The sequence below is a fragment of the Oryza sativa genome, chromosome 9, assembly GCF_034140825.1.
Source record: "Oryza sativa Japonica Group chromosome 9, ASM3414082v1".
Classification (NCBI taxonomy): Eukaryota; Viridiplantae; Streptophyta; class Magnoliopsida; order Poales; family Poaceae; genus Oryza; species Oryza sativa.
Window position 1 is genome coordinate 17,896,669 of NC_089043.1, and position 9,122 is coordinate 17,905,790.

General features: G+C 44.8%; 1 long non-coding RNA gene across 2 annotated transcripts; it reads left to right on the plus strand.

The window, feature by feature from the left end:
- Nucleotides 1–4,775: 4,775 nt before the first annotated feature.
- Nucleotides 4,776–7,890, plus strand: LOC107278204 (uncharacterized). 2 transcript variants are annotated; one of them, XR_003238445.2, is made up of 3 exons: nt 4,776–5,573; nt 5,673–6,013; nt 6,124–7,890. It is a non-coding gene; the product is annotated as an uncharacterized lncRNA (long non-coding RNA). The 2 variants fall into 2 exon arrangements; XR_001539713.2 differs by having other exon boundaries at nt 4,981–5,536; nt 6,124–6,345.
- The last annotated feature ends 1,232 nt before the right edge of the window (nt 7,891–9,122 follow it).

Genomic DNA, 9,122 nt, shown 5'->3' on the forward strand with positions numbered 1-9,122 from the left:
CTCGCTTCCTTTTTTTTCTTTTTCTTTTTTCCCGTACGTGGGATAAAGTTCACGAGTACACGTGCGTGTCAGCAATGGACATGGTACGTATATACGCAGCGTTTTATTATGCACAAACGCTCGATGTATGGGTCGGTTTCAGCTTGTAACCCGTCGATCGGGTTCTTATTGGTTGCCAAATTAAAAAAACGCTGCTGCTTCCTTTTCCTAATTTAATTACCGGTGCAGATTATGGTTGGTACTAATTGATCTGATGTCGTGTAGGCGTGCATATACTTTATATTTTCCAAGTGTAATTCGATCGGGTGGATTCTTTTTCTGTCATCTTTACAATTGCAGTCTTTGCAATAGAAATCATGAGACAACACGATCAGGCAACCGCAAATTAAACTACCCTTATATATATCGTGTATAAGTAAGACACGGCACAAATACCGGCCGTCTCTCACACAAGAAAAGATCGATCGATCCGTCGAATTCATGGAGGAGAAAGACAATAATGAATGTCCGTCGTCGTTGGATCCCAAGCTTGCTCCTCTGCTGCTGTTCGGCGGCGACGACGACGACGACGCCACCTTCATGTACAGCGTGCGGACGAGAGCCCTGCTGCCGAGGAGGTCGACGACGACGACAACATGGACGCCACGACGAGAGCCCACCGGCGGTGGACCACGGCACAGGGCTGGTTGCTCATGGCGCCGCGCCGCGGTTCGCCCTCACCGTGCGCGACGACTTTCCTATGGGACCCTTTCACCGGCCGCCGGATCGCCCTGCCTCCCGACCACGACGCACGGCACCCTTCTCACCCACAGCTGCGACCGGATGTGCCTCCTGTCACGCCGCCGGCCCACGGACCCCGGCTGCGTCGTCGTCGTCGTCGACTTCGACGACACGGTGCTCTGGTATTGCCGCCCCGGAGACCTCCATGGGGTGGTGCATCACTACCTGCAGCCCGGGACGCCTCACCACGAGCACCGTGACTGCGTCGGCTGGGCGATAGGAAATCTTACGGCGATCGATGGCAAGTTCTACACCGACTTCACCGACCACGTCGCCGTCCTCGAGTTCTCGCCGGAGCCCGTGTTCACCGTGACCGCCGTCGACGGCGACCACGGATGCCCAGCAGGGTACACGCGGCTCACCGGTAACTTGGTAGAATCAAACGGGGACCTGCACCACGTTTTCTTCTCTCACCCCATCGGTTGCAGCCGGATCGTTGCGCGCGTGAGCGTTTACAAACTTAGCGTGGCGACGCAGAAGCAGAGATCGGCGTGGGTGAAGGTGGATTCACTGGATGGCAGAGTATTCTTCGTTGGGATAGACAGCTTGGGAGTTGGAGCGTCACTTGATGCAAAAGAAACCGGCTTGAAAGGGAATTGCATCTATTACTGGGGTATCAATGGCAAAGTGTTGAATGTATACGACATGAAACGAGGAACTACGGTTGTGATCAATCCCGGTGAGAATCTTCCGCCGCAAGTCTTGATGCCTACCCGATGAGTGTTTCTATGTTACTCCCTCTCCCTCTCCCTCTGTTTTAGGTTATAAGGTATTTTTTACTTTGGTTGAAGTCAAAATGTTTCAAATTTAACTAAGTTTATAGACAAATATAGTAATGTTTATAATACTAAATTAATTTCATCAAATCAATAATTTAATATATTTTCATAATAAGTTGTCTTAGGTTAAAAATATTACTACTTTCTTCTACAAAACTTGGTCAAACTTGTAGTTTGATTTATAATCTCTACTACTTAAAAAAAAACTGTAGTGGTGATGGTGAAGCCAACGTAGACGTGCATCCAACTTAGAAACGTATACACGTGACAGTGGAAAAAAAACGAACGCTTCATATCGACGTGCAACAGAAAAGATCCGGAATCAGCGCAACAGAAGCGCCCCCAATCCATCTTCGCGCATCCCCACATCGCCGCGCCCGCGATTCCGCGTCGATCTCCTCTGCGTCCCCCTTCTGTGGCCAGATCAAGATCGGCGGCGAGCCCCGGCGACCAACGGCGGCGCCCTCTGCTCCGGCAACCTCCTCCCCGACTGCCGCTCTGCATTGCAGCGCCCGCTTCCTCCGCATCCAACCTCGCGCCGCCCCCCATCGCCGCGCCCATCCTCCTCGCCTCGCCACGCCTCCACCACCGGCCCACCGCACCGCCTCCCCATCACCGCCTCCATCCCCAGTGCCCCGGCCACCCAGCCGAGCCACATGTGGACCGGGGTCGGCGACCACCGTGCCGCGTGCTCATCGTGAGCACCGACGCAGGGGTTAGTTCCCAGATGGTGTGCTTCGCCACGTCCCCCAGCAAGGAATCAATCATCCACCCCCTAAGGAGCCCCTTCGTAAGGCCACTGTAGATTGGAATCAGTGGCGGACCCAGGATTTATACCTTGGGTGTGCCCACAAATACAAGCACTACACATTGGTCTAGAGCATATACACAAAAATATAGGCAAACCGAGCATTTTATACACCAAAATATGGAGCCCTGTACATGGCCTAGACAAAGCATAATCTGGATTTTCTAATGCCTTGCTAAAAGAAGACAATGCCCTTGTTCCTCTTCGTATTAACTGATTTCAGAATTTTCAATTTTTCAACCAATCTCTAGCTCTCCTTTAAAAGAAAATTCAGGGAGACAAAGAAACTAAAAATAGTGAGAGACTAAAAGTCCCAAAGAGTATATCTGTATCTGAAGTTTTAGATAGATGATGCGAAGCTGGACCTGCTTGCTTGCCTTGGTCAATGTGGTTGCTGCTGGCTGCATTCCTTGCGTTGCTCACAGACTCACCGGGCGCGCATCGACGTTGCTTCGCCATGTCTCTAAATGCTAGTGGCTGCGGCTCTCGTCTCCACCGTCGGCGCTCCACACTCGTCGTCCAACCAATATCGGTGCTCTGGCCTGTTGAATGTCGTGCTCTTCGGTGTCACCGCCGCCGCTCGCTGAATGTGGAACAACGCCTGATGCCCTGACCCTAGCTACCTTTCATACGATGCCAAGTGGATACGCGAATGCGAGGTGAAGCGGGGAACTTGCACGATGCAAAGCGCACAACACATCACACATGCATCTATGATGGGCTGGCTCATGCGTTCATACTTATTCAAACTTTTGCCCCAAACTAATACATGCTATATACTATAAGTTTTTCGTTTTTTTGGGTGTGCCGGTGCATCCTGGGTCCGCCCCTAATTGGAATACATATTCGTATAGTCTTCTAGCTCTAGGATGCTGAATACTCGGTTCTACAATGGATTGGAATCACTATTGTGGTAGCCCTCTTATGATTCTCTCAGATGATGAATATTCATCTTAGATGATGGTCTTTTAGATCTTTTTTGTCCCCATCTTAATTTACTGTCACAATTAGCTCGATTTAATCCTGCGACAGTTTACAAACTTTGCCAATTGTAGTTTGTTTAGGAGACTAGCTAATGGAGTGTTCTTTTGTTTTTGCTGGCAGGTGGAGATTCATGTGAGGAAGATTTATTGCATCAATTAACCTAATGGATGCCTCATGAAGTGAGGCTAAAATTGAAAAGGCTGGACAGGTATGTATATGCGATCTACTTGCTTTCTGCTTGCAGGATCAACACAATTTTGTGTTACAACTATTATGCCTCAAAATATTAAAATCATAGCGATACAGAAGAAATTAACCATTGCTGCCATTTCAGACTGAACAGAACCTTGACATGTAGAATATTTTTTGGATTTTTCATGATGATTTTTATGCCCTAAACCGTAAGTGGTTGAGTCATGAATGGTGAGCTAATTTGTATCTTAATCTTAACTACTTCAGTCACGTACCTATTTTCTCCACCTCCCCATTGTTTTCCATCATTAGGGGTTAAAATACAAGTAACTGCAGCGGCACCAGCACGAGCCTCATGAATCACTCGTGGCGAACTGGGGTAGATTACCCTTGATGCTCATCCTAATATGACATGGTTTGATCATGCAGAATCTGTTTGTTCACGAGCCCGCAGGAGTGGGGAGTATAGGCTGTCACACATTATGAGGTTATATGTATGCGTGATTCATGTGCCTGTTGGTTTCTGTGTCTATACAGGGTCATTCGAGGAAATTTGAGTGCTCAAGTTGTCAAGCTTGGTTGACATTATTTGATTCTTTGGTCTTTCTAGGGTCCTGTAGCGTACCCTCAACCTGATCAGAGCTTAACATGATAGTACATGACAAAAAGACGAAATGATTCATGGTGATAACTGATAAAATTATGCATTTTTCTCTTTTCCCTTTTTTCTTGGCTAAGTGAATCTTTTGCATCAGACTGACTAAACTAAATGATTATTATGTCCTTTTGGCGGTGAAAAGAGTTTTCCTCTATACCACCGCACATGCTCTTAGGATACATTTGGATTTAAATAACAGTTATATTTATGTGGGAAAAAGTATACTTTGACTCCCTCAATTATGACCCGAGTATGATTCATGACCTCCAACCACAAAACCGGGTATATCGACTCCTTCAACTATCAAAACCGTGCAAACTATATACCTGGGTGGTTTTGGAAGCGGTTTTGGCTGACATGGCGCCCACGTGGCGGTGTTGACCCAGTCTTCGTCCCGCGTGTCGTCGACGTGTCGCTTATGTGGCATTAGAGTAAAAAAAAATTGTGGGACCAACATGTCATTCACACACAAAAAAAAGTAGAACCCACCCACATGTGGGCCCCACATTTCATCCTCACCTCCCCCTCTCATTTTTTCCTCTCACCTTCCATCAGCCGGCCGAAGCACGAAGGCAGAAGCAGGAAGCAGGAGCTCCTCCCCGAAGCTGCAGTCAGGGGAGGGAGGACGAAGAAGGCGGCAGCGCGTGGACGGCCGGGCGAGCTACTTAGCTTATCTGAAACCATATCCAGAACAGTGAAAGCATATGCAAGCATGCATATGCATCGATCGATCGATATATACGTATGCCCAAATTAAAGCACGGCTAGCTCCTCCCCCGGCAGGCGAACGGCCGGCGAGCTCCTCCCCAGGCGCGCGGACGGCCGGCGGGCTCCACCCCCGCGCGCGGACGGCCGGCGGGCTCCACCCCCGCGCGCGGACGCCGGCGAGCTCCTCTCCCGGCGCGCGTACGGCAGGCGAGCTCCATACCCGCGCGCCGACGCTGGCGAGCTCCTCCCCGGCGCGCGGACGGCAGGCGAGCTCCTCCCCCACGCACGGACCGCCGGCGAGCTCGCGGGACAGCCAGCGGGCTCCTCAACCGGCAGGCGGACGGCCGGCGGGCTCCTCTCCCGCGCGCGGACGCCGGCGAGCTCCTCCCCTTGCGCACGGACGGCCGGCGAGCTCGCGGGACGGCCAGCGAGCTCCTCCCCCGCGCACGGCCGCCCACGAGCTCCTCACCCGGCAGGCGGACGGCCGGCGGGCTCCTCCCCCGCGCGCGGACGCCGGTGAGCTCCTCCCCATGCGCACGGCCGGCCGGCGAGATCCTCCCCCGAGCGTGGACGGCCGGCGAGCTCCTACCCCGTGCGTCGTCGCCGCCCTGCTTCTACTGTTGGAAGGTGGGAGGAGTGGAAAAGATGAGAGGGGGGGGGGGAGGTGAGGATGACATGCGGGCCCACATGTCTGTGGGTCCCATTATTTTCTTTTTTGTGTGAATGACATGTCGGTCCCACAATTTTTTATTACATGTGCCAGATAAGCGACACGTCGACGACACGCGGGGCGAAGACTGGGTCAACACCGCCACGTGGGTGCCACGTCAGCCAAAACCGCTTCTAAAACCACCCAAGGATATAGTTTGCATCGGTTTTGATAGTTGGAGGAGTCAATATACCCGGTTTTGTGGTTGGAGGTCATCAATCATACTCGGACCATAGTTGAGGGAGTCAAAGTATACTTTTTCCTATTTATGTGTGAAAGAAATTAAGTCTGTATTTCGTCATGTTGGTACTTGTTAGGCTGCTACTATCAGGTTCTCAAGCAGTGCAGGGGTGAGAGTAGAAGCACCACCTCGTTCCGCACTTCAGCTCGCGCAGGTAACCGTTCTCCTCTCTACACACCATTTCATTCGGTCTCGATCTGCTCTGCTTGCTTAACTAGATGGGTGTGCTGGACTGCTGTCTAACCCATGATTGGCAACTGGCAGGGGCAGTTCAGTGGCTGCTTTCCCGGCTTCTCCCTGACAAAGAAATATTTTGCTATGTTATCTGGATTATGATCCCAAAAGAAGCTCTTTTGTTGATCTTGGTTTGTGTAATTAAATTTTGCTCGGCCATAAGTATGTAAACAAAACCAAATTCATGTTACATACTCAGCATTTTGTTATCGACATTGTCTTTTATCTTCTAATGGCATCATTCATGTTCTATTGTCCAAGTGTCCATGTTGAAAATAATAATTGTGACTTTCTATTTTCATGTGACAACATGAAAATTTATACCATTTATTTGCCAAACTGCAACCCGGCAACATTCATCTCTTTGTGCTAATTGCATGTATTTTTTCATGACAACATATGCGAGAAGGAAATGAAATCTACCTATAGTCTGTAGCGATTAAATTTACATTTTCTACATGCAAGTAATCATAAGTGTTTTAAAGGGGCAACTTCACGTAGAACTCATGGGAAGTTGCTGAGTTTGATGATGCAGAGGCTTCTAATAGGTGTTTTCTCCAGTTTAAAACTAAGGAAATTTGCATAGTTCTTCTACAGTTAAATGCGCCAACTCAAATGCTGTTCTTTTTCTTTTTTGAAACTTCACTGTCGATTAATCAGGAGAGATATTACAACATTCTCTTTATCATTATTATTGCCGACATAATCAATGGGTACATGAGCTTTTTCATAGGAGTCATCGCATTAATTGTTACATGATAATTTGCATATCATGTGTTTTTCTATCTCTTAACAATTTTAGATTTTTTTTAGAAATAATTTGATTGGAGAAAGCATGGTATCAGTACTCATGGAGGTTGCCAATTTTTGTAGTCATTTCCTTAAAGTGAAGTGTGTTTCTCTTTGTTAACAATTAGTCTGTTTTTGGGATGTTAGTATGGAAACATGTACAGTTTTTAACATCTGAACAAATTTTTAGCTGTTATTGCCAAAGGATATCATATTCTAGAAGTAGTCATAATCTGCAGCTAGCATATTTTCAGTATGCTATTATCAGTAGGAGGATAGTCTGAACTTTTAGAAATATTCAGGAATGAAACTTTGTGATTTGGGATCAATTACCTCCATTTGAGATATTATTAAGGCTGATAATACTTTATAACATGCTTATTATTGGTCGCAAATTACTTGTCTAATGTCTACTTATAGACCATGTATCAAAAGCTTAAAAAGATAAACATATCAATACATTTTTTGTAAATTGTTCTGTTTTTACTTTCTTGGTACTTGGACCAAACAATCCCCGAAAGATTTACCAAGAACAACTTACTTTCGATTATACATAGGATTGCACTGTTGCACACACTATTTTCATGTACATCTTAAAGGTACTCAGAAGTAGACACCTCATGCATAGCCTATTTGCTACAACAAAATATTTTCATGTAAATATTTGATGTTTGTATTTGCTATGTTGCTAATGGATTCGTTTTCCCAGGACTAATCCGGTAGTACCCATTGTTTGCTGCGAAGCACTTCTCCCTGTCCCAGCCTTGCTCACAAAAGGGCGACTTGACATGGTGAAGCCTTTCATTTAGCTCTACAACCAATTGATTGCAACTCTTGTGCATCCCTCCTTGCAGTGAAAGAATTGAGCGAAACTAAACAACACCTCATACGATGAGAAGTACTTCAGTTACAAGTTACTTACAATTTTACAATCATATAATACAATATAGTAATGCGAATGTAAACATTAAATGATATGATACATCTGAAATGATTTACAAAAGGAGAGCTCAGAATGTTCAAAAATCTAGGTGCCCAATTTGTAATTGCTTCGATTAATCTTTCTCAACATACGGAGTAATATACATCATGCACGCTGTTAATTTTACTTTCCTTTTTAAATAGAGATCACATCTGTGGCGATAGCACGGGCACCCTACTAGTCTTATAATCTGAAAGGGAGGGAGTACATTCTAAATGTGCAGCAAAAGCAATATTGGTTTGGCTAATCCATATTTAACTTTTACTGAAAAAGATATCCATGCATTGTAAGTTGTAACGAAAAAAAAAACATAATCACCACATTGGTTTTAAAGTAGTACTTTTGTCCACCAGCTCCGGCTATAACTAAGGTTTTATAGAAAAAACAACTCGCATTGTATTAAACATGTATATTAAAGTAACATCTATTGTTATATGTTTTTATTTGCTACCCATGGACCATGGTCGTCAAATGGGCTAGTGAGGCGATGACGTGAAATAAGATAGAGGAAATTCTTTTGTACCTCTGGAAGTTTGCCCAGTCCCTTCTATACCACTGAAATCTGTTCATTTCCTTTTATACCTCTAAATTTTAATTTGAATCCCTTCTATACCCCTTTCGTTAGTTGACAGTTAGTTGATCATTACATTCCTATCAAAAAGTCCATTTTGCCCTTTGGTATCAAGAAAATATAAATTTATAAAGTATATTGATCGAGTATATAAATTTATTGCATGCGATTATTATATCTATGAGTTTATTTTGTGAGATATTATTTAACAAAAATATTTTTTATTTCGCATAACAAAAATAAATTATCATAAATAATATCTTGCGTAACAAAGTCATAAATAATATTTATGATAAGTTAAAATTTATTTGTTAGTTATTAAAAATTACTTATTTAGCACATAAATAGATTTTTCTTTTAAAAATGTCGTACTACTATAACAAAATATGCTATATATACAATTTTTAATGGTAAAGAATATTAATTTTTTGTTATATATAAAAATAAATATTGTCATAGATAAAAAAAAATTTTGTTTTGCCTTCGCGGAGGCAAAACTAAAATATTATTTTTGTTAAATAATATATCGCAAAATAAACTCAAAGTTATACACTCTATCAATATACTTCATAAATTTACCAAAGGGCAAAATGGACTTTATCTTAGGAATTTAACGGTCCACTAACGATCATCTAACGGAAAGGGTATGGAAGGGATCCAAACTGAAATTTGGGGGGTATGAAAGGG